Source organism: Pleurodeles waltl, chromosome 2_1, assembly GCF_031143425.1.
Source record: "Pleurodeles waltl isolate 20211129_DDA chromosome 2_1, aPleWal1.hap1.20221129, whole genome shotgun sequence".
Lineage (NCBI taxonomy): Eukaryota > Metazoa > Chordata > Amphibia > Caudata > Salamandridae > Pleurodeles > Pleurodeles waltl.
The window spans coordinates 256,110,812-256,136,738 of NC_090438.1; positions in this window are offsets into that span (position 1 = coordinate 256,110,812).

The window sequence follows — 25,927 nt, forward strand, 5'->3', positions numbered from 1 at the left end:
GACGGGCACCCCTCCCACATTGGGAGGCCATCCCCAGCTGAGCCTCCGCCGTCTTCTTGCTGCAGCGGCAAATGTCCTCCCATCTCTTCTGGCAGTGGGTGCCCCGTCTCTGGTGGGCCCCCAGGGTCCGGACCTCCTTGGCGATGGCATGCCAAATGTCCCTCTTCTGGTGGGCGCTGACCTACATGACATGCACAAGGAAAGAGGAACAGTCATTACCTACTGCACCGTTGTTGTAATTGGCCCCCTCCCAACTCTATCCCTGTGGCCCATTCATCCCCATGCATGACTGTTCTATGTACTCTGCCCCCTTCCCTCATCCACCCAGCCCTCTCCACCCAGGCCTAGCCCATACAACATGCTCCTGTGTACTAACCTGTTGGTCTGGAGGACCGTAGAGTAGCGTGTACTGGGGGAGGACCCCATCCACAAGTTTCTCCAACTCCTGTGCAGTGAAGGCAGGGGCCCTTTCCCCAGACGCAGCAGCCATTGTCGCTTCCAGACCGAGGTCACAGCAGCACTAGCAGTGTAGGTCCTCTCCTGTCGAAGGTCAGGTATCTAGTGATTGAACAGATAGAAAATGGTGGTGACGTCCGCGGCGGTGATGTCCGCGGCGGTGCACATCATCACCGCCAGCGCACCTGTTCATTGGCTCCTGGGACCCATAGGGTCCAATGTTAACCAATGCATCATTGCGCCGCGCCCTACGACCGCCTACCGCGACGGTGTGCAACGCCAGCGCAGTTACCCCACAATTCCATTGTCCCATTTTAGAGGTCAGGCAGCCGTCATTTCAGGGTCCCGCATGGCTTAATTTACTACTGCGTCACACATACTGAGGCCTACACTCAAAACCTTTTCCGGATGGGTTAATTGTCTGGTGTAGTCTTGTGTATGACTGTGGGTACATACCTGGAGGAATGCTGACAGTTTTTTCGCTGTTGTCCTTCTCAGGCACCGTCAGTTGGGACATATTGGAAGATGGGGGAATCCGCCGGTGTACCGACCGCTGGTGGACCTGTTGACAATGGAAGAGCGACATGTCATCGTGTCCTACCGGTTTGACCGTGCCACAATCCGGGAACTATGTACCCAGTTGGAGTCTGACCTGATGTCACCAATCCGCCATCCGACTGGAATACCCCCTGACGTGCAGGTGCTGTCAGTGCTCCATTTCTTAGCAAGTGGGTCTTTTCAGACAACAATGGCCATGGCATCAGGGATGTCCCAGCCTATGTTTTCCAACGTCTTGTCCAGAGTGTTGGTTGCCCTGCTGAAACACTTAAGGAGATACATCATTTTCCCTGAGGTGGTGGATTTGCCTACAGTGAAAGGTGACTTCTATGCCCTTGGACATATCCCCAACGTCATAGGTGCCATTGATGGGACCCATGTAGCTCTGGTCCCCCCCGCAGGAATGAACAGGTGTACAGGAACCGGAAGAGTTATCATTCGATGAATGTCCAGATGGTCTGTTTGGCAGACCAGTACATCTCACAGGTAAATGCAATGTTCCCTGGCTCAGTGCATGACGCCTACATCCTGCGGAATAGCAGCATCCCTGATATGATGGGTGAACTCCAGAGGCACCGTGTATGGCTATTGGGGGACTCTGGTTACCCCAACCTGTCCTGGCTACTGACCCCAGTGAGGAATCCCAGGACCAGGGCAGAGGAACGCTACAATGAGGCCCATGGGCGGACTAGGAGGGTAATCGAGCGGACCTTCGGCCTCCTGAAGGCCAGGTTCAGGTGCCTCCATATGACAGGTGGGTCCCTATTCTACTCACCGAAGAAAGTGTGCGACATCATCATCGCCTGCTCCATGCTACATAACTTGGCATTGCGACGCCAGCTGCCTTTTCTGCAGGAGGATGATCCAGATGACGGTGTTGTTGCAGCGGGGGAGCCTGGGGAGCCTGTGGACAGTGATGAGGATGAAACTGATGAAGATGAAAACGACAACAGGGAGTCAGTCATACAGCAATATTTTCAATGAGACACAGGTGAGTACAATTTCATGTTTCACATTATATTACATCTCACACGTCTACCTCTATCCTGTACCTACATTTCACTCCCTATTTGTTAACTGAGTCGTCCCCTTCTATTTCAGTTTCACTAATGTGTTGACCTACGTGTCAACAGCTTGCACCCTTGAAAGGCTTGTGATGTGTGACATAGGTATGTTGACCTTCCAATGGCTAACCTTTTTTAACACTGTAATTGACAATACAAAGTTCACAATCATTGACTGACTCCAATATTATTGAGGTTTCAAGGGTGCTTATTGAAGTGCATAAAAATGTAGGGGGGTTGTGAAATGGGGAGAGGTCATGGTGGAATAATGTCCAGTCTATTAGTCTCACAGGTACATTGCACATCTGGCCATTGGAAGTGGAGCTGGGGCAGTTCCAATCTGGACAGGGTAACAAAGTGGGACAGTGGGGGGACAATCAAGGTAGTCTTATTTCCTGGCGGGGGTCTTGCCATCTTGCTGTGTCCTGTTCCTGGATCTCAGGGCCCGCTTTCGTGGTGGTTGTCCGTCTGCAGGGGGTTGGGTGCTGGTGTGGTGGTCCTGTGGCCGGGCCTCCTGTCCACTAGCGCCGGCGGAGGTGATGGGCAGTTCGTCGTCCTGGCTAGTGTCAGGGGCCCCTTGAAGTGCCACGGAGTCCCTCAAAGTCTTTTGAATGTCCATCAGCACCCCTACGATGGTGCCCAGGGAGGAGCCGATGGTCCTGAGCTCCTCCCTGAACCCCAAATACTGCTCCTCCTGCAGGCGCAGGGTCTCCTGCAACTTGTCCAGGACCGTTGCCATCGTCTCCTGGGAGTGGTGGTATGCTCCCATGATGGAGGATAGGGCCTCGTGGAGAGTGGGTTCCCTTTGCCTGTCCTCCCTCTGTCGCACATCAGCCCTCCCAGTTCCCCTGTGTTCCTGTGCCTCCGTCCCCTGGACCGTGTGCCCACTACCACTACCCACTACCACAGGTCCCTGTTGTTGTTGGGGTGGTGGGTTAGCCTGGGTGCCCTGTAGTGGTGGACACACCGCTGATTGACCTGTCCTGGGTAGGGAGGTATGGGTCCGCTGGGTGGGTGCTGTGCGGGTGTTCCCAGAGGGTGGCAGTTCGGTGTTGGGCTGTGGCTGGGCAAGGGGAACCGACTGTCCTTAGGCCCACGATGGTCCGGGCTGTTCATCAAGATCCAGTAGGGCAGAGCTGCTGTCGTCACTGTGGGCCTCTTCTGGGGGTGGAGTGGTGTTGTCTGGACCCTCTGGTGTGGTGACGGTCTTTCGGGTTCCTGCAGGGGTATGAGAACATGATTATTGCATGTGTGTGTTTCATGGTGTACTATGGATGGGTGTGCGTGAACCCCAGTGCAGGCATTCCTGTGTGGGGGCTTGTGTGGTGATGGTTGGGGGGTGTTGTGGGTCTGTTCAGTGGACATGCTTTAGTGATGGGTGTCCATGCTTAGTTGTGTCATGCAGGTCTTGGGGATGGGATGGGTGGTTGGTGTTATGGGTAGATTAGTGAGGAGTTAGGGTGATAGGGGAGGGTGTGAGGGTTCGAGTGTGTGATAGCATGCAGGTAGGGTGGGGGATATGATAGTGAAGATTAGACTTACCAGTGTCCGTTCCTCTGATGACTCCTTCGAGACCCTCAGGATGCAAGATGGACAAGACTTGCTCCTCCCATGTTGTTAGTTGTGGGGGAGGAGGTGGGGGTCCGCCGCCAGTCCGCTGTACCGCGATGTGGTGCCTGGATACCGTTGAACGCACCTTCCCCCATAGGTCGTTCCACCTCTTCCTGATGTCCTCCCTATTTCTTGGGTGCTGTCCCACAGCGTTGACCCTGTCGACTATTCTTTGCCATAGCTCCATCTTCCTGGCTATGGATGTGTACTGTACCTGTGCGCCAAATAGCTGTGGCTCTACCCTGATGATTTCCTCCACCATGACCCTGAGCTCCTCCTCGGAGAAGCGGGGGTGTCTTTGGCGTGACATGGGGTGGTGTGTGTGATGTGTGGTGGGTGTATGTGTTGATGAGTGTGGTGGGTGTAGTGGTATGTGGTGTTTTGTGCGTGGATGTTGTGTGGGTGATGGTGTAGTGTGCCTCTGTGTGATGGTGTTATCTATTCTGTGCTGTCTCTCCCTGGCCTTCGTCTCTAATTTGTGGTCGTAGGGGTTTGTGGGTGATGTGAGTGTGTGTTTTATATTGTATTGGATGTGTGGGAGTGGTGTTTGTATGTGTATCAGGTGTGTGTATTTTGAATTGTCCTACGTGGCGGTGTTTTGGAGAGGTGTGTGTATTTTGAGCGCGGCGGTGTGTACCACCAATGGAATACCGTGAATGAAAGACCGCGTGGATTCGTGGGTCGTAATAGCATGGGCGTGTTTCTGTTGGCGTGGAGGTGGAGGATTTGTTTCCGCATATTTATTGCTGACCTTTGGTGTGGCGGACTTGTGTGGGTGTCTGAATTTCTGCGGATTCCGTGATGTGTGTCATAATAGCTGTGGCGGTCTCCCGCCGCCGCAGCGGTGTATTGGCGGTCTTTGGCACGGCGGTAAGCGGCTTTTACCGCCAATGTTGTAATGACCCCCATAGTATTTCAAAAAGCTGGAGTTAGAAATGTGACCCTTACTGAGACCACGTTTGATGCATCGCAATTTAACCTGGTCAAACTGTGGTGTGGGATCAGCTGAGGAAAACGTACCTCAAAAGACCAGACACTGGATCACTCATGACTCAGTCTATGCAACTGAATAAGGATCACACACAGTACATCAATAAAATTAAAGAAAAGTGGACCCAGGAAGTTGGTCATGGCTGGGAAGTGACGGGGTAATGCTGAGTTATTCTATAATATAATTAAGAAAGGATTGCTGTCTAGCGTACAGGACAGCCTAGATAACATAGTGGCACTCGAAGCCAAGCCATGGAAAAACATTCAAGCACACATCATCCGTTTTCACAAGAAGACGCAGGAAAAGGAGAAAAGCAAACAGAAAGTAGCAGAGAAATAGGCAGCCAAGTTGGTGCAGCAGAAGTTAGTGAAGAAGGGAGCCATGGAAGTTGCTGTAGTGGCAGCAACCACTCACATAACTGCAATATTCGTGGGAACGGTCCTGGGGGGGTCACCCAACTACAGTACACACAGCAGCAGGATGATATAATATTGTAAGGAAATAGTAGAGGGCGACAAGGAGGTGTAGGAAGAAGTAGGATGAGTCCTCCAAGAAGGGGTCAAGCATGCTACTATTGTTAGAGGTTTAGGCATCTTATTAGAGACTGTAGCGTGAAGAGGTGGGATGAGAAAAATGGAAGAATGAGAATTTATGGTCCATCCGGAAATATAACAGTGCAGCCACAGTAGAATCCACAGATCACAAATGTGCCCCAGACACCATTGTAAAATGTGCAGTCACCAGGAATGCCCCAAGTGCAGCAAGGACCGCCTCAACAGATCGCTCAAGTACCCACACCAGTAAACCCACCCCAAAATGGACAAGGAGGGCTGGCTGTGAGGGGGGAAATCCTTTCCTGGTAAACCATCACAGAGTATTACCATATGTCCAATCTTGTCAGTGACATGGCCAGATGAGGAACCCACTGTGACAGTGCCCATTAATGAAAAGAGTTATGCATTCGTCATAGATACAGGAACTTCAAAATCCCATATTAAAGCAGGAAGACTCCCGATTTCCAACAGATCCATGGATACACAGGGATTCTCTGAGGAAGTTATAAGGGTTCCTTTTACCAAACCAGTAGAGATAGAAGTAGGGGGGAGACATAGTGACAGCAGTTTACTGTTCTCACCAGCTGTCCCCGTGAATTTGTTAGGCAGAGACTTGATGGCAAAATTGAATATGACCAGTTATTTTAAGCCAGATGGTAGAATGATTTGTTCCACCCTCCAGAGTGATGGTGCTAACAATGGACTGCTCCAGCACAGACCGGACTAGCGCATGACCTGCTGATGTGGAGGCATTTACTGAAGCAGCAAGGACAGGACCCTGAACTATCAAAAGCAGAGGTAATATTACAGATAGAGGCTTTGTAACTAACACTTACCTATGGCGCCTTGACAATCAGTGACCATGATGGTACTTTGTTGTTATGTGTCATCTTTCTTGAGCCAGGAAAGATGATTAGAGAGAGAGATACTGTAAGACAAGCTATTTGATGATAGCCCCAAGAAAAGGATTATACTTTTCCAAGATGACATACCACTAAGGACTGTACTGGAGGTCAGAATGCCCACACCAAGCAGAGCTTTGGACTCACAAGAAGAAGCTGATCTGTCACAGGTGCCAGACGTCCTGTGGACTTAGGGTCCTCACAATGTCGGCCTCATCGCACTACTGCTCCATTCCAGATTACATTGAATGAAGGTAGTAAAACAATACATGTTGTCCAAGGTAGCAGAGGAGGGCAGCACCCCCACTATACAGTCACTACTGGGACAGGGAGTAATAGACCCTGGTGTGTCACCTCACCCTTTAACATCCTTATATACCCGGTTAACAATAAAAAATGATTGGTCAAGTTTCCAATGTGACAGCGCTCTCTTGCAATATGTCGAGGACATATTGGTTTGTAGACCTACAGAGCAGGGTGTAAAAGGGACACTATGGGCCAGATTTAAGAGGGCCTAGCGATATCCTAATGACATATTAATATCTTTTTTGTTTGCGCTAATATGGCATGTTGGCCAAAAACGCAGTGCCATATTTACAAAGTTGTACAATGCTTGCATTGCGCCACTTTGTATCCCTTGTGCCACATTATGCCTGCGCCAGGCACAATGTACGCAAGGGGGCGTTCCCCCATTGGGGGTGGGGGCAAAAAAATGGTGCAAAGAAATCTAAGACAATTCTTTGCAGCATTTATTTCGGCACTTTTAATGCCTGCTCAGAGCAGGCATTAAAAGGATGCTCCCATTGGTTACAATGGGCCCCGGGGTGCTTTGCTGGATTAGCGTCTTTTTTTTTACATTAATGCTGCAAAGCACCAAACTAGCATAACAAATTCTGACATTATTTCTCTAACTACTGCCGTGTTGTGTTGTATATTAAATACGGCACGCACATGGTGGCATTAGGGGGGTGCAAGAAAAGTGGCACTGCTCTAGGGGCACTAGGGGCAGCACCACTTTTAATAAATATGCCCCTATATCTCTTCTAACCACTCTTGCCCAGACAGGATACAAAGTGGAGAAGGGAAAAATTCAGTACTATATGGAAGAAGTCAACTGACAAATTACTATCAGCATCTGGTAGACATGTAACAGATGAAGGGCCAGCATCCATTTGCCAAATATTAGAGCCACAAATGGTCAGAGGAATGCAGATGTTTCTGGGCCTCTGTAACTACGTGAGACAATGGGTATTAGGTTATAGCATTCTAATAGCCCCATTATTGCCGGCTAGCAAGCAGGTAAGAAATAAGGACAATAAAATCATGTGGACACCACAGATGAGGGAAATTTTCTAGAAATTGAAGGATGAGATAACAAATGCTCCCGTCCTGGGAAGTCCTGATTACACCAAGGAGTTCCACCTATTCTGCCACTGCAATGGTCAGGTGATGACAGCCGTCCTCACACAGAAGTACCCACTAGGACACAAACCAATTGCGTACTTCAGTGGGCTGCTGGGCGCAGTCATGAAAGGACACCAACCCTGTGAACAAGCTCTGACCACTGCAGCATTTGCAGTACAGAAAAGCACCCCCATAGTTAAGGGGGCAACAATGATGCTCTACGCAGAACATGCAGTGTTTGCTATAATCCAGAAGGCCAAGTCAACCCTGACTACTCAAAGAGAGTCTGGATATGAGGCAATAATGTCACTACCATTCTTGAAGGTTGTGAAGTGTCATTCAGTCAATCTTGCAACATTGTTTGCCCACCCAATATTAAACCCAATCAAGGATGAGCACAACTGTATGACATATGGGCCCTCATTACAAACCTGGCGGTTGGTGATAAAGTGGTGGTAATACTGCCAACAGGCTGGCGGTAAATGCTGCTAAATTATGGCCATGGCAGAAACAGCTGAGACAGACAACCCCTTTAACACCCTGACCGCCAGGGCAGAATCAACAGGCACCACAGTGGTAACCGCCTACAGACAGGCAGAAGCCAATGTTCCGCCCACTGTATTAAGACACAGGAAACCGGCACCTTTTCCGGGGCGGTACCAACGACATCAAAAGCCTGGCAGAAACAGATCTCAGAAGTCAAAGGCCTCACCTGTGGAGACTCAGGGAAGAACCATGACGCCATGGAGCCCGAGCTTCACATATTCCCAATGTTGATTTACGTCCTGCTCCGCTATGAACACCAACAACGGTGAAGACGACCACGGTGAGTACAGCTGCCTAGCACACAGGGGAGGTGGGGAAGAAAAAGATAGTGACACACACACGCAACACGCAACACTCCCACCGCCAACACCATACACACAAGCAGATGCAGCAACATAACATATTTACCCTGTACCCCTCAGGAACAATGCAAGGACAACTCCAATAGATAAAAGTGAGTGTAATAAGATAAAATAGCAGCAATACGTGCATCCAAATAAAAAAGTTTATACATATTTACAAATGAAGGGACACTGCCTAGTCCTCAATGTTATTGGGCCACAGGGCCACATTACAAAGTCCAAGGCCCCACTCACTCCTGCAACAACACAGAGAGAACACTGCAGGGGCATCAGGTTGAAAATAGGTAGGCACCTCAGGGGGACGGGGAACGGGGGGCACCTCAGCTGGCAGATGGTCCAACGCCACTAGTCCTGGAGGTGGCAACATGCCCTGTGCTTTGTCCTGGGGTGTACAAGGCCACAGTTTCTCAAGTTGGTGACTTGCCCACTAGTTCTGGAGGGGGCAACATGCCCATTGCTTTGTCCAGGGGATTGCAAGGCCACAGTCTCTCAAGTGGATGGCTTCTCCACTGGTACTGGAGGGGGCAACATGCCCTGTGCTTTGTCCTGGGGAGTGCAAGTCTACAGTCTCTCAAGTGGCCGACTTGCCCACTGGTTCTGGAGGGGGCAACATGCCCATTGCTTTGTCCTGGGGAGTGCAAGGCCACAGTCTCTCAAGTGGGTGACTTGCCCACTGGTTCTGGAGGGGGCAACATGCCCATTGCTTTGTCCTGGGGAGTGCAAGGCCACAGTCTCTCACGTGGGTGACTTGCCCACTGGTTCTGAAGGGGGCAACATGCCCATTGCTTTGTCCTGGGGAGTGCAAGGCCACAGCCTCTCAAATGGATGGCTTCTCCACTGGTTCTGGAGGGGGCATCGTGCCCAGTGAGCTTCATCCTAGGGGGATGGGGTGAGTGTGTGTCATCCCGACTGGTTCTGGAGGGGGCTTCGTGCCCTGTGATCTTCATCCTGGGGAGGATGGGGTGAGTGGATGGCATCTCCACTGGCTCTGGAGGGGGCATCATGCCCTGTGATCTTCAACCTGGGGAGGATAGGGTGAGTTGGTGTCATCCCCTCTAGCTCTAGAGGGGGCATTGTGCCCTGTGATGCAAATCTTGGGGAGTGCAAGGTCACAGTCTCTCAGGTGGGTGTCATACCCACAGGATTTGCAGGGGGCAGGCTGCACAACAGACCATGGAGGCAGGTCTTCAGAATGTCCGCCTGCGGTGACAGCTGTTCAGTAGTGGCAGTGTGCTGCTGCTGGTAGTGGTGGGGGAGGGTCCAGCCCATCCCCTGCAGCCTCGGACGGCTGCCCACTGGTGCTGCTGCTGCTAGTGCTAGTTGTAGTGGGAGGTCTCAGCCCATCCCCTGCAGCCTCTGACTGCTGCCCACTGGTGCTGCTGCTGATGGTGGTGCTGGTGGTAGTGCTGCTAGAGGAGCTGGTGGTGGTGGTGGGGGGAGGCTCCAGCCCATCCCCTGCAGCCTCGGATGGCTGCCTACTGGTGCTGCTGCTGCTGTTGGTGGTGAGGGTGGCGGTTCTGCTGGTAGAGCTGGTGGTGGGGGGAGGCTCCAGCTCATCCCCTGCAGCCTCGGATGGCTGCCCACTGGTGCTGCTGCTACTGGTGGTGCTGGTGGCGGTGCTGCTGTTGGAGCTGGTGGTGGTGGTGGGGGGGGGCTCCAGCCCATCCCCTGCAGCCTCGGACGGCTGCACCACCATGGTGCTGCTGCTGCTAGTGCTAGTTGTAGTGGGAGGCCCTAGCCCATCCCCTGCAGCCTCTGACTGCTGCCCACTGGTGCTACTGCTGATGGTGCTGCTGGTGGTAGTGCTGCTAGAGGAGCTGGTGGTGGTGGTGGGGGAGGCTCCAGCCCATCCCCTGCATCCTCGGATGGCTGCCTACTTGTGCTGCTGCTGCTGTTAGTGGTGCTGGTGGTGGTAATGCTGGTGGAGCTGGTGGTGGAGGTGGGGGGAGGCTCCAGCCCATCCCCTGCAGCCTCTGACGGCTGCCCACTGGTGCTGGTGCTGCTGCTGCTGCTGCTGGTGGCGGTGCTGCTGGTGGAGCTGGTGGTGGTGGTGGGGGGAGGCTCCAGCCCATCCCCTGCAGCCTCGGACAGCTGCACCACCATGGTTGGTGGTGTGTGCTCTGACTGAGTCCCAGCACCAGCCCCCTTGTCCTTACTGCCTGCTGGTGCAGGCCCCTTGCCCTTCCTGCCAGCAGCTGGGGATGGCTCCTTGATCCTTTTGGCAGCAGCTGGGGATCACTCCTTGCTCCTTTTTGCAGCAGCTGGGGGTGGCTCCTTGCCCTTCCTTCCTGCAGCTGAGGGTGGCTCCTTGCCCTTCCTTCCTGCGCCTGGGGCTGGCTCCTTGCCCTTTCTTGTAGCAGCTGGGGGTGGCTCCATACCTCTCCTTGAAGCACTTGGGGAAGGCACCCTTTCCGTCTGGCTGGCTGGTGGCAGGGATCCTTTCCCACCTGGAGTTGCTGGGGACACTACTGTGCCATTGGACTGGGTGGCTGAGGTGCTTGCCTGGGTTTTGACCACGCTGTCTGGACGTGAAGGACGGGGGAGAGGAGGAGTAGGGAAGTGATCAACGGTGGAGTGGAAAAGCTTCTTACCGACATTGGGGCGGGAAGAGGGAGAAGGTGTGGAGTGGAGGAAGAGGGAGTGGTTGTAGGAGGTATCAGTCTGCTGTGTTTGGGAGCAGGTGCATGGGCTGGATGCTGTTGAGAGGTGGATGGCTGTTAGGTGTCTGAGTGCTTGCGTTTGTGTACTTTGGGACGAGGGGGCACAGACACAGTGGGAGAGGACACAGGGGATGTGTGCTTAGATGTTGAGGTGGTGACTGCCAGTGAGGTGTGTGTTCTGATAGGTGTGCTGGTGATGGGGATAGTGGATGAGAATGTAGTGCTTCCGGGTGTGAGTGTATACGCAACTGGGAGGAAAGTTGACGAGGAGGAGGAGGGGGACACAGCGGAGGCAGTGGATGTTGGTATGTCTGTATCTGGATGGTGTTTGTGTGAGTGCCTATGGGATGAAGTGTGGTGCTTGTGTTTGCCATGTCCACTCTTGTGTGTTGTCCTGTGTACATGCTCATCTGCCTGTGTGCTTGGTATAGGTTTGGCTTGAGGGGAATGGGATTGGGTAGAGGAAGTTGGAGGGGGAGGGTGGAAACAGGGACAATGGCTGCCATCAGAGAGGAGACCAGAGCCTGGATTGATCTCTATTGGGCCGCCATGCCAGTGTGAATGCCCTCCAGAAATGCATTGGACTGTTGCATTTGGGCTGCCAGCCCCTGGATGGCATTCACAATGGTTGACAGCCCAACAGAGATGGATTACAGGAGGTCAATAGCCTCCTCACTCAGGGCAGCAGGGCTCACTGGGGCGGGCCGGAGGTGCCTGGGCGAAGGAGATTCCCACCCTATTGGGTGAGTGGGCACGGGCAACACGATGAGGGGCTGCTGGGACGGCGGTGCTGGTACGGGGGTAGTGGCTGTACCTATAGCTGGGGTGGACACAGAGGTGTCTGCCACCACCAGGGAGCTTCCATCGAAAGAGGTATCCATGTCTGGACTGTTCCCTCCAGTCTCCGCCGTAGTGTTCCCCTCACCCTCCATCCCACTGGTGCCCTCACCGTCAGTGGACTCTGCCTCCTGGGTCCTGTGGGATGCAGCTCCCTCTGTTGCTGGTGTCTCTGCTCCTCCACCAGATGATGCTAATGCGCATAAGGACAGGATGACAAAACAAAAAGGGGGGGTAGAGACAAAGGATACACTTGGTCAATGACGGCACCAACACCACTGTGCGTACACAACATATTCACACACAGGAAACAGCCTTACGCACTATGCAATGCACTACCAGTTACAATGCTAGTCACCAGGCCATGGGTAGGGACAGATACGGCCAACTGCAGCATACCTGAGACCCACACACCCATGCCCAGTAGTGGATGGAGGAATTTCACATCAGAACCCTGCCCAAGATGGAACCTACTATGCAATGTCAGGCCTGGCCTATGGGGCACCCACAGGCACACATCCCACACCCGGATACCACCCCACCAGGCTGAAGTAGTAATGAAGGGCACTGTACTCCCCCTTGTTGCTGCTGTGATGCCCCAAAGTGCCCATCCAGCTCCGGATAGGCCACAGCCAGAATGCGGGCCATCAGGGGGGTCAGGGTTTGACGGGCACCCCTTCCTAGTTGGGAGGCTATCCCCAGCTGGGACTCTGCCATCTTCCTTGCCCAGCATCTCAGGTCCTCCCACCATTTGGGACAGTGGGTGCTCCACCTGCTATAGACCCCCAGGGTCCGCACGTCCTTGGCGATGGCACGCCGTGTACCCTTTTTTTGATGGGTGCTGACCTGCAGAGGAAAAAGGCACAGCGAAAGGTATTAGTCAGACTGTCCTGCCTGTTACTCTCATGGACCACTATGCCCCTTACCATCCCCATTAGCACAGACATGCCCCAGTATACATGCTACACCCTGTCCAGGGCCCATCCACCAACCCCCCCTTCACGAGGCCTTCACACACAGCACTCCATGCCCCATGCATCGTACTCACAGTGTATTCACCTTTTGGTCTGGAGGCCCATACAGCAGTCGGTACTGGGTAGGACCCCATCCACCAGTCTCTCCAAATCCGCTGAGGTGAAGGCAGGGGCCCTTTCCCCAGTCACACGAGCAATGGTAGGTTCCAGACACAGGTCACAGCAGCACATACAGTGTAGGTCCTCTCCTGTTGAAGGTCAGATAGCAACTGAGTGAACAGATACAAAATGGCGGTGATTTCCGCGGCGGTGCATACCTTCACCACCGGTGTACATCACCATTGGCCACTGTACCCCATAGGGCCCAATGATAAACAATGAGGAATTTCATGGCGGATCCCAACCGCCTCCCCCAACGGCGCACAACATCAGTGGAATTACCTCATTTCCACCTGTCCCTCCCTACTGGACAGGCAGACGCCATTTCAGGGGGGTGGCAGGCCATGAATCCTAACTGTGTCACAGTTCATAATTTCACATTCTGGAAATATGACACCAAAATATTGTAACAATCACAATATGCATTGAACTGTAGTGGTTACAATGTACAGATAATGACCAGCTGCTCATTCTTTTGCCCCATAGATTGCAACCACTGAGGATGAATAGGAGATGGAGATATCCCCTATGTACAGACCTCTTGTGGACTTGGCAACAATGGAGGACAGGCACATTATCCTCACCTACAGACATGACAGGGCCACAATCACAGAGCTGTGTGCCCAACTGGAGCCTGACCTGATATCTGCTATCCGTCACCCCACTGGGATCCCCCCTCTTGTGCAAGTGCTATCAGTTCTCCATTTTTTGGCAACAGGTTCTTTCCTAAGTGACAGTGGGCTTGGCAGCAGGAATGTCACAGCCAATGTTCTCAATAGTGCTGACCAGAGAGTTGTCTGCCCTGATTAAACACATGTGCAGCTACATCGTTTTCCCCCAGGTGGAGGATTTGTCGACAGTGAAGGCTGACTTCTATGCAATGGGACATATCCCCAACATCATTGGTGCAATTAATGGGAAACACATTGCATTCCCCCCCCCATGGCAAAATGAACAGGTATTCAGAAATCGAAAAAATTATCACTTGATGAATCTGCAGATGGTGTGTTTGGCGGACCAGTACATCTCCCATGTCAATGCTAAGTATCCTGGGTCGGTGCATGATGCTTTTATCCTGAGGAATAGCAGCATCCCGAATGTGGTGGGCCAGCTACAGAGGCACAGGAAGTGGGTGTATGGGTATGGTGTGGGCCATAAGGGATAGTGTGTGGTTAACTGTTGTCCCTCAATATTTGCAGGTGACTCAGGTTGCCCCAACTTATCATGGCTACTGACCCCTTTGAGGAATCCCAGGACAAGGGCTTAGGAACGTTACAATGAGGCACATGTGCGAACAAGAAGGATAATTGAACGTACCTTCGGCCTCCTGAAGGCCAGGTTTCGGTGCCACCATCTAACAGGTGGATCCCTGTGTTACTCACCCAAGAAGGTCTTCCAGATAATCGTGGCATGCTGCATGTTGCACAACCTTTGTGTTGAGAGGCTGTGCCTTTTCTGCAGGAGGAGCAGGGTAGAGATGGTCGTGTGGCAGCAGTGGACCCTGTGGACAGTGAAGATGAGAAGGGAGAGGATGAGGACAACAGAAGTGCAGTCATTCGTCAATACTTCCAATGACACACAGGTAAGACAGTGCTATTTCACATTTCTTTAACAGTTTGATGTGTCACATTGTCACTGGCAGGCTGTGAAATCCTACTTCTATGCCCACTCACTGTACCCATTGGCATCTCTTTTTGCAGATGTTGGTGCCCCACTATTGCTCCTGGTGTGTTCACTGCAGTCAACTACATGTCTTTCCTATGTATACATTACTGTACAGTTGAACTGCAATGTTTAAAGCTTGTTAAACAAATACACACTTAAATGATTTGACATACTCCATACCTGTAGTTTTTCGAAGTGTGTTTATTGCAGTGCTCTGATGAAAAGGGGGTCATGCAATGAGCTGGGGTGATGATGGAGGAAAGTCCAGGTTAGAGTTCAGTCTATTTGTAGCGCAGGTGCATTGTCCAAGGGGGCACAGGAAGGGGAGCAATGGCAGTTCAAGGTGGACAGGGTGACAGAGTGTGACACAAGGGTGACAATCAGGAGAGTCTTATTTCCTGGTGGGGGTCTTGTCAATAGTCTCTGGCTTCTGCATGGATCACAGGGAACATTTGCGAGGGTGGTTCTCCTTCTACAGGGGGAGGGACGCTGGTTGCCTGTTGGTCCTGTGGCGGGGCTTCGGCCCATTAGTGGCAGCAGAGGTGGAGGGCTATTCAGTAGTCTGTCTAGTGTCAGGGGCCCGCTGGTGTGCCATGCCTCCCTCATACTGTTGGCCATGTCTGCCAGCACCCCTGCAATGGAGACCAGGGTGGTGTTAATGGACCTCAAGTCCTCCCTGATCCCCAGGTACTGTCCCTCCTGCAGCCAAATGTTCTCCTGCATCTTGTCCAGGATCCGGTCCAGCGTATCCTGGGAATGTTGGTTTGCTCACAGGATCGCAGTGAGTGCTTCCTGGAGAGTGTGTTCCCTGGGCCTGTCCTCCCTCTGGCACACAGCAGTCCTTCCAGCTTCCCTGTTGTCCTGTGCCTCTATCACCTGAACCGTTTGCCCACTGCCACTGACACAAGGTCCCTGATTGTCTTGGGTTTGTGGGGTGCCCTGGGGTCACTGTAGTGGTGGACACACAGATGATTGACGTGTCCTGGAGACAGAGGTATGGGCCTGCTGGGTGGGTGCTTTGATGGTGTTTCCTGACGGGGGAGGCTCTGTGGTGGTGTGAGACTGTGCCTGGGTAACCCACTGTCCCGAGATCCCTGATGGGCCAGGTTGGTCATCCAGATCCAGGCGAGCAGAGCTGCTGTCATCACTGTGGGCCTGTTCTGTGGGGGGACTGGATGTTGCTGGCACCTCTTATCCGGTGACATTGGCTGGGATACCTCTGGGGATGAAAATGCAGTGTTATTGTTTCTGTGTGTGACATATTGTGCATGGGTAGGTTGCCCTCTATGGTTGTTATTAACCTTTGTGAGTTGTTATTTGGTGGGCTAGTGGATTTTCTCTAGTGTGCATGCTGTAGTGATAGGTGTCCATGCAGGGGTGTGAGTGGTGTCCATGCATTGGTATGGCTTGGCATTGGGATGAGTGGGTTGTGATGGTGGGGTGTGTGGGAAGTGGTGGAGTGATGGGAGTGGTGGTAAGGGTGGGGGTATGTGATGGCATGCAGGTAGGGGGGTGATAGTAATGGAGAGTTGACTTACCAGATTCCAGTCCTCCTCCTAGTCATGCCAGGCCCTCAGGATACATGATTGCCAAGACTTACTCCTCCCATGTTGTTAGTTATGGGGGTTCACCGCCTGTCCTCTGTACTGCGAGCTGGTGTCTTGCTGCCATGGAACGTACCTTCCCCTGTAGGTTGACCCACCTCTTCCTGATGTCATCCCTTGTTCTGGGGTGCTGTACCACGGCGTTGACCCTGTCCACAATTCTCCACCATAGCTCCATCTTCCTAGCAATGGATATCTGCTGCACCTGTGACCCAAATAGCTGTGGCTCTTTCCGGATGATTTTCTCCACCATGACCCTTAGCTCCTCCTCAGAGAATCAGGGGTGTCATTTTGGTGCCATGGGTGTAGTGTGAGTGGTGTGGGTAAGGATGTGTAGGGTGATGTGTTGGGGTGTTTGATGTAAGGTGCATGGGTGGTGTATAGGTGATGGTGGTATGTGGCTCTGATTGTGTGGGTGCTCTTGCTGTCTCTCTCTGCTGGCAATTATTGCCATTCATAAAGGGTTGTGGGTAATGTGGGTGTCTGTTTTATAGTGGTGTGTGTGTGTGGGTGTGGTGTGTGTATGGGTGCCAGGTGTGTGTAGTTTGAATTGTCAAGTGTGGTGTTGTTTTTTGTGTGTGTGTGTATTTTGAGCGCTGCGGTATGTACCGCCAATGGTTTACCGCCATTGAATGTCAGCCGTGGTGATTTGTGGGTCATAATGTTGTGGGCGTTGTTCTGTTAGCGTAACGGTGTGGGTTTTGATACCGCCAGTTTATCACTAACCTTTGGGCTGGAGGACTTGTGTGTGTGGCTGTATAGTGACGGATTGGTAAGTGTGTTTCATAATATGGTTAGCAGATATACGCTGTGACGGTGGTATGTTGGCGGCAGTCAGCATGGTGGTAAGTAGGATTTACTGCCAATGTCCTAATGAGGGCCATAGTGTTGATGAATGCAGTCAGGCCATAGAGGACCCCATACCAGACAGCATTGTCTATTTTGTGGATGGTTCTTCCACTATTTACCAAGAAACAGGAATTAGACACACAGGGGCAGCGATAGTCAGGGCTCAGAGACACAGCTCCTTGGATACAGAAGAGGTCATGGAACAATTGCCCCTGCATACACACTATTTGGCGCAGGCAGCAGAGCTGACAGCAATAATAGCGTCCCTTAAGTTGGGAGCAGTAGAAATAGCTACAATATACTCATATTCAGCCTACCTAACAAGCTCTGTACACTCCAGTATCATGAGATGGAGTAGACAAGTATTCCTTAAATCAGATGGTAGTCCTTTGATGCATAGAGAACTCTTAGAGGCCCTACGAGAGGCACTAACACTACTGCAGGCAGGGGCAGTTGTGAAATGTGCAGTGCACACAGACAGGATTTCATGTCCTGGGGTAATGTGCTGAAGGATCGAGCAGCTAAGGATGCAGCCAGTCGTATGCCCCCAAAGGCACCATCAGATGAACAAATTGCCTCTGTCCTGCTGGCTCAGACTGCCCCACCAGAAGAGGCAGAAGCAAAGACTACCATAGGCAAGGACACATCCCACTAGACTGAGTCAACAAGGTTACACCAGAGGAAATTACAGGAAGCTGCGTCATCACACTAAAAGCACTTATGGGAAAATAGAGCGAGCATAGAGTCTGAGAGCGATCTAGTGTATAGACAGCTATCTACAGGAAAGTCAGTTATGCTGCAAGCTTTGCTTGAAATCTCCCTGGATCAGATTAATTCACAAGCTCATACTGCGAGGGACCTTTTGGAAACCCAAATACAGCAAGACTGGTTTATCCCAAATTTACATGACACAATAACCATGTACCTACATAGCTGCATGATTTGTCAGCAGTAGTCCCCTAATCCCACTCTAAATGTGATAAACTCTACCATTTTCAACCACAAGGTCCCTTAAAGGCCCTTCATTTGGAATTTGTGGAATTTGTGGATATGATTGACAAGTGCAACAACTACAGGTAACTCATAGTGGTCCAAATGGATGGAGGCAGGACGATGAGTCCATTATGATGCCAAATCAGCAGCCACATTCCTAGTTTGGAAACTGATTCCATAAGATCTGACAATGGCACTCATTTTTCTAATACAAGTTTTGAACACCTAACAGAACTACTAGGGATAAAGTACAAATTGTCCTCCGCATATCACCCACAAAGTGATGGAATTTTAGAGTGCCGGAATGGCCTCTTGAACAGTAAGATCAGTAAGTTGAGCACCACCCTGAGTAAAAAGTGGCTACAGTGTTTGCCAATAGCACTATTTTCCCTGAGAAATAATGTGGTGAATTCATTTTAGTTTCATATTGGGACACAGGAGTTTAGCTTAGCCTTTGGCTTGCAGCCCTGGTCCCATGTCACCTACTTCCTTATTACCTACTTGGCTTACTCTGTTTAATTTAATTTATTTTATCACTTCTTCCATTGTTGATATTTTATAAAACATGCCTTGATTTGCATTATCAGTGCCACGCTGAGAGGGCGTCATCATCATCTTCAAGATCGGTGATGTATGTAGGTATTATCATGTCCATTTCTCACTTATGTGTGATAGGAATATAGCGCCTGATTACAACCTTGGAGGAGGTGTTAATCCGTCCCAAAAGTGACGGTAAAGTGACGGATATACCACTAGCCGTATTACGAGTCCATTATATCCTATGGAACTCGTAATACGGCTGGTGGTATATCCGTCACTTTACCGTCACTTTTGGGACAGATTAACACCTCCTCCAAAGTTGTAATCAGGCCCATAATGTGCACTAGTTGAGGATTGTTTATATAATTGCTGCTGCAAGTGTGCCTCCTTATCAGTTTTGTTTAGGAACATACCTGCATCAGGGATCCAACATGATCTGAATAAATACATCTCACAAGGACAAGGTCATTAGAGGAGTTCCTTCCAGAATCCATTGATGCTACATGTCACCTTGCTGCAGAGCTCAACCATTGTGTCACGATGGAGTCTGACCTAGTGATCTCATTCCAAGGTAATGAGGGCTGGGGATTGCTTCTCACGGACATGACACTGGCAGATTAAGTTTACCATACCTAGCTCTCATTAGGTTACAGATTAGGCTTTCTATGGCAGGAATTTTATGTTGCATGTTTATTGTAAGATGGTTTGGGGTTTTATGTTCACACCTCTCTTCTTCCCAATTCTGCTTCTTTTACTGTTCATTATTCTAATCATTGCAGCACATGCATGTTATCGTAGTTTGCAGGTTTTCAATAAATCGATTGAAAACTCTACTGCAACTCCTTCATTGCCTATGTGTGTATGAGACTTGTTGCTAATGAGAGAAAAGGGTAACTTCTGCTCCATCACAACTCCCCTGAGAGTTGTAATCTATAGTACATGCCTAAGGCTGCCAGAAATCACCTTTTCTTTCTGAATTTTGGTGAGGTACTGCTTGTAAGCCGGGAGGGTTGGGCCAACAATTGTGACTTGTTGTGGGAATGACTCAGTCGCCTATAAACAAAAGTGCTGTCATCCCTAAACCAGCTGTCTCGCTTAGGAGCGAGAGTCCAACTATGACATGGCACCACCAACTATGGTGTTTTGGCACTCATTTATGGATTTCCTGAGTATCTCTGTCTCACACATAGTAGGCACCCTAAGTACCATTATACAGAGTTTTCCATGGTCTTAGGGATATTCCCCCTCAGCTGAATAGTGAGTACCTAACTAGGTTATAGGTTGTTCAAGATTGAACTCAAAAGGCATTAAAATAAGACTTAGTAGCCTGTGGCTTAACAGATGAGGGCAGGAATGTCACACTTATTGTGGAAACTCGTGAGGCTTATCAAACAGAAACAGTCTATTCCTGGGTCACCTTTCCAGAGGAAGATGACACAACAAACACATTTCACACACATAACACAGTGAATGTACTGCAACGGTACCAAGCTTACCGCTTTCCTATCAAGAACATCAAAATTCCTCCAGGAGATTCCACAGATAGAACGGGAGCGTCAACTACCGAAAATGATTTCCAAAACATATACTAGTATAGGACGGGATCGTTTGGGAGTCAATCTGAAGAAGCCTGAAATTCAGAGTACCACCCCTAAGGACGGTACTAAATAAGCACAAGAGGGTTCTAGAAAATGCTGGGATAAGCAAAAACAAAATAAAGACAGAAGAAGTAAGAGAGTGGACTCTCCACTTCCAGAGGGCTCTGAGAAGAGATATAGGCCCTCATTACAACCTTGGCGGGCGGTCGGCTCAGCGGGGATCTCAGCCGCAACACGGGAGCCGGCTCCATATGGAGCCGGCGATGTTGCGGCTGTGCGACAGGTGCAGTTGTACCCATCGCGCTTTTCACTGTCTGCATAGCAGACAGTGAAAAGCTCCATGGGGCCGTGGCAGGGGGCCCCTGCACTGCCCATGCCAGTGGCATGGGCAGTGCAGGGGCCCCCAGGGGTCCCATGACTCCCCTTTCTGCCAGCCTTTTCATGGCGGTTCTTACCGCCATGAAAAGGCTGGCTGGAGGGGGACTCGTAATCCCCTGGGCAGGGCTGCAAGCAGCACTGCCCTGGGGGATTTAAACCGCCGGGACCAATGTGGTGGGAAACCGCCGGTCCCGGCGGTGCAATCGTGGTGGAATTCCCTGGAAGCACCGCCAGCCTGTTGGCGGTGCTTCCTCCAAAACAGCCCTGGCAGTCGAAGAACTCAGAAATAGTGAAACTTTGAAAGGCTCATGACAGGTATACTGATACACATCCCTCTTGTTCCTTTCAGGACACGCCAGATAGATGGAGTGGGCAGTCAGAGCAACATACTGACTACGTGAAACAGAGGAAGGATTGACAGCGGTCTTCAGACAAGAAAGTAGACAAATTCCCTCAACAAAAGCCACAATTTAATCAGAGAAAGGTAGCAGCAGGTTCAATAAAACATGCTAGCAAACCTAAGAACATTGCTGACGAGCAAGACGTGGGCAGTGGCCCTGCTGGACAGTGTAGCAGAAGTCACAATATATCGCCAGATCCTGAAAGATCAACTCGATGCTAGAGCAACTAATGACTTCCTTATTGTCGAGACAGCAGACGTGCACATTCTCCCACCCAACTGGGGTCATGATTTAAATATATAAATTGAGGGAGACATAGAGTCGACTATTAGTGCAATTTTTTGGGAGGAACTTTATTATGATATCCTATTGGCATAAAGAGACTGGCCACCCTAGTACATCCGCAAGTCCCACATGGAAAGATGTAATTTTGCCTTCTTTCTCAGATCTTGTTCCAGATGTAGTAAAATAAGCCTGCACTGTTAAATGGGCTTTAGCACAGGCACTTGTGCTGTACAGCAACCACACAGGTTGTGATAAGGATTCTCCCTACCATGTAATAGCTTTCAGGACTACACCCCTGCCTCAGCCCCAACCACTTGTTAAACATGAGGTTAAAGCTCCAGTGAAAGAGATCCTCACTCAACTCAAGTACCAGTGAGTAATAGAGCCCTGTGTCTCTGCAATGAATAACCTGTTATTCCCCGTTGCGAAACCAGAAAATTCATATAGAATAGTCTGAGATTACAGGCACTTAAATAACTATACACGCACATATGTGATACAAAATGCACAGAGCACCCAACTAATTAACATAGTGCATAAAAACTTAAAAAAACAACCATGGAACTGTTTTTTTCTGCCAGAATTCAGTGCATGAAAGTCTAGACCTGAGTGCATTCTCATTTGTCTCACAAAAATATGTTTGCTGTTTCCCCTAGGGCTATTAGAACAGCCCAAGGATGGTCTCAGCCCGTATAATATCAATATTGCATGATATTGATCCAGAGGTGCTGTCCTTTGTGGATGGCATCTATCTCATAGATGACAACTTCAACATTCATCATTCATCATGCCAGGGCCAATCAGATCGTTTTAGGGTTGCAGCCCTTGGCTAAAAATTAAATTTTAAGAAAACTAAAATAGCATTTCTCAGTGTTTTGGTCCTCGGATACAAGCTATCAGATGAGGGCAAGAGCCTGGACCAGCACTTTTAGAAAAAATTGCTTAACTTCAACCACCAAATACCATCAAGAAGCTGCAGTCATTGCTATGATTCTTTGACCTTGGCAGAAATTACATTCCAGATTATGCACAATACAGCAAACCACTGTATGATTTAATTTGTCCACATTTTTCAAGCAGAATCTGGACGGTGAAACACACGTGCTTCCTTAGAGGATTGCAGCAAGACATTCTACAAGCAAAACAATTACACGCATGTGACAACAAAACACATTTGGTAATCAGAATTATTTCTGGTGCCATCGGTATCACCTATGTCATCTTTAATGAGGGTGACACGCGGTCCCATAGCATACAAATCAAATTTAAACCCAAATGCAGAACAATGTTTTGCACCCACAGGAAGGAATCTGACTGCTGTACAGGTGGCTTGCCCAAGGGAAATGCATTGCTGTTGTTACCCCGGTGCTAGCCTTAGAGACTGTCACCAAAGCAAGTGTTCCTAATGCTAAAGCATTACATCCACATTGGATTCAATGGGCAACCTTCCTGACTGCCACTGATGTAGTCTACATTTTTGATTCAAAACTTCAAACACAAAACTTTCTCCAATACGAACAGGTGTACCCTGCACCTACTAACATCTTGCCACTTGACAGGTGCAAAACTGTCATTTATACTGATGGTTCAGCATAACAAGCTGTAGGTACAAAACATCAATACTCAGCCACTTGTGCAGCTGTGAGGGGAGTGGTGAAGGATGGTGTATTCCATCCTATGCATACCAGCACGCAGACCGCGGGGGACTGCACCGCTGATTTGGTTGAGTTTAAAGCTCTTATTTTGTCACTTGACCATACAGATCCAGGACAGCTCACATTAACTGTGTGTTATTCGTACTACTGTGTCCAGTCCTACAATGATTATCTCAATCAATGGCAGTGGAACGGGTTCAGAGACTGAAAGGGGAACACTGTAAAACAAAGAACTCTCTGGGGCAGGGTGGTTGATCTTAAGGATAAGCTACCAGATGCTCATGTAATACATACATTGGATCATCAATGTGTAGGAATACACATAGTGGGAAACACTTTGGATGATGAGACAGCCAAATCTGCAGTGGCTACACCTTCTGTTGCTACAGTGACTCATTCTCACATGAGATTGGATAATGAGATTCAGGCTGCTGTGAAAGCTTTGGCTCAGGGAAAGACTCTTTCAAAAGCATACCATACAAAATAATCCTGCCATATCAGTGCACAGAATGTTGCCTTTGCTGCAATTTCTGGGGTGGGAGATCAAGTGACCTTCAACCAAGACCAGAGATTATATCTCATCAAAGCAGCACATGAGGGTGTCGCATCTGCTCATGCTTGTGTCATGGCCACAATATCACTTTTACAGAAACACTTCTGGTGCCTGGGTCTATACAAACAGACCAAACAATATGTTCTTTGCTGTGACATCTGGAAGCAAATAAAGGGCTCAAACATCAAACACCCACCACAGGCATCCCTCTTAGTGTCCAATAGGCCGCTACTATGTGTGTACCTGGGTCAATGTGGTCCCTTACAACCTGATGGTGCCTACAAATACTTCCTAGTCTCTGTTGATTCTTGTCCTAGATTCCTGTGGGTATGGCCACAGCGGTTGGCTGATGCCCGAACTGGTCTTTGTTGGTACATATGCAGTTGCAGTAATCCATTTGGACCAGGACCCTGCTTTTCCCTCAGAGACTCCATGAGGACGATGAGTGTTGAACTCCATTACTCTTTCCCATATCATCCCGAGGGTAATTCTGTTGTGGAGAGGCGGAATTGTGACTTAAAGCAGTCCTTAAGAGCTAGTGTGTTAGGTTCAGGCAGCAGTTGGCTTCATCACCTACATGGGGTCCAGAGTGCACTAAATAATCTGCTAAAACAGTCCTTGGGAGGGTGCACTCCCTATGAGGTCCTCTTTGAGATACCTATGTATGTCCCACATCTAGATGGCCCTGGTACGGTGGCAGCAGACACATCTGTTGACAGAAATGAATGTCTTAAAGGAGCTTCAGCAATTTTGTGAAGATAATTAATCCACCTTTGCTGCCACTTTAGGAATAAGGGATTTGCCAACATCTTCTACAGGCTGAATTCCTAATGTTGAAGATCTGGTTTTAAGAAAATTGCTGTGAAGATGGAATATGGTCAATCTTACAGAGTACCAGTTCCAGTCCTGGGGATCCAAGGCACCAGAACTGTCATTCTACCACCACTGCCAGATTCCAAAGGGAACAGATTTGTCTCCATTGACAACATCAAATTGCATCATGTGGCCGATCCTGCACAGTAGACCCTGAGGTCCTTTGGGTAGTCCCTGATCCCCTCTTAATATCCAATCCAATATCCAATCCAATATCTAAGGATGTACATCTTCAAAGAAGAAACAACAACACTGCTGAATATACCAGCATGTACAATAATGCTACAGATGCCTCCCTCAAGCATGAGGAGGATAGAGAATGAGCTTCTGCTGATTCCTGTTCCTACTACACTGACAAGAATTGTCCAAAATGTGGCTGTCTATTTTTCTAATGCAATGCAAACTGACAACATCGTCTACTGTGAATCTCCACGCAAAGTGGATCCATTCACCAGCAATGCACTTGCTCCTGTGTTTGCAGACTGCTCCTGGTTACTTCATTCAAGATGACTTTTCTACAAACTCATCTACATCTGCAACTGAAACTGTTTCAAAGACTTGTAAACTGTACATATGGCTTAAAAATAACTATTTGATTTATCCATATCATTATCTGTGGATACAACTGATATTGCCTGCCTTTCTGTTATGGATTGGTTTTGTGACTGTTATCTTTCTCTTGCTAAATGGTCATTATCTTCCTGAACGCTCTTCTGTCGAGCCAGTGGATGACATTTTAACACCATATCCTTCCTCACATAAGGTCTGAAGACATTTGTCCCTTATCAGCATTTCAGCAGTACCAATTCCTGATGGGATTGTTTGGCATAACGTTCCTTTTTGTATACATGGGCCTACTGAGGTTATCCAAAATCCTTATGTTTTCTTAATTTTAATGACTTATGTAATTACACCTGGGGTTTTATCTGATGACTGGGATGTTAAAATAGTTGATTCTGTGCTGTTTGAACTGCAGGATTACACTGTATTTGAAAGTGAAGATGTGTGTATGAACCCAGCGAATTATGAAAAAATATTCTGTTACCATCATTGGGAACATTACTTTCTGCACCGAGGCACTAGACATAGAGCAGTATTTAATTGTACACAATGGTAACACTGTTCAACTCCTCCTGTTGGGAGCCCCAAAGCATATGCAGACAAATTTGCATATTTTTCTGGGCATGGTACTACAAATGCAGAGTCATACTACATCAAATTACCCCCTTCTAAAATGCGAAAGATTTGGCTTACCAACACCAAATTAATCTATTCAGATTTCTTTGTTTCCTGGATTGCTGTTGAAGGTTATGAATAGTGGAAGAGCACAATTAATGAGAAAAGTGTATGGGGAACCCAAGACTGCCACATTCAGGGTACGGAAGCTTTGTTTAGAGCATGCCTGGTTCCTGTTCAAATTATATTTATAAATGACACAGTTCAAAAAACATGCTG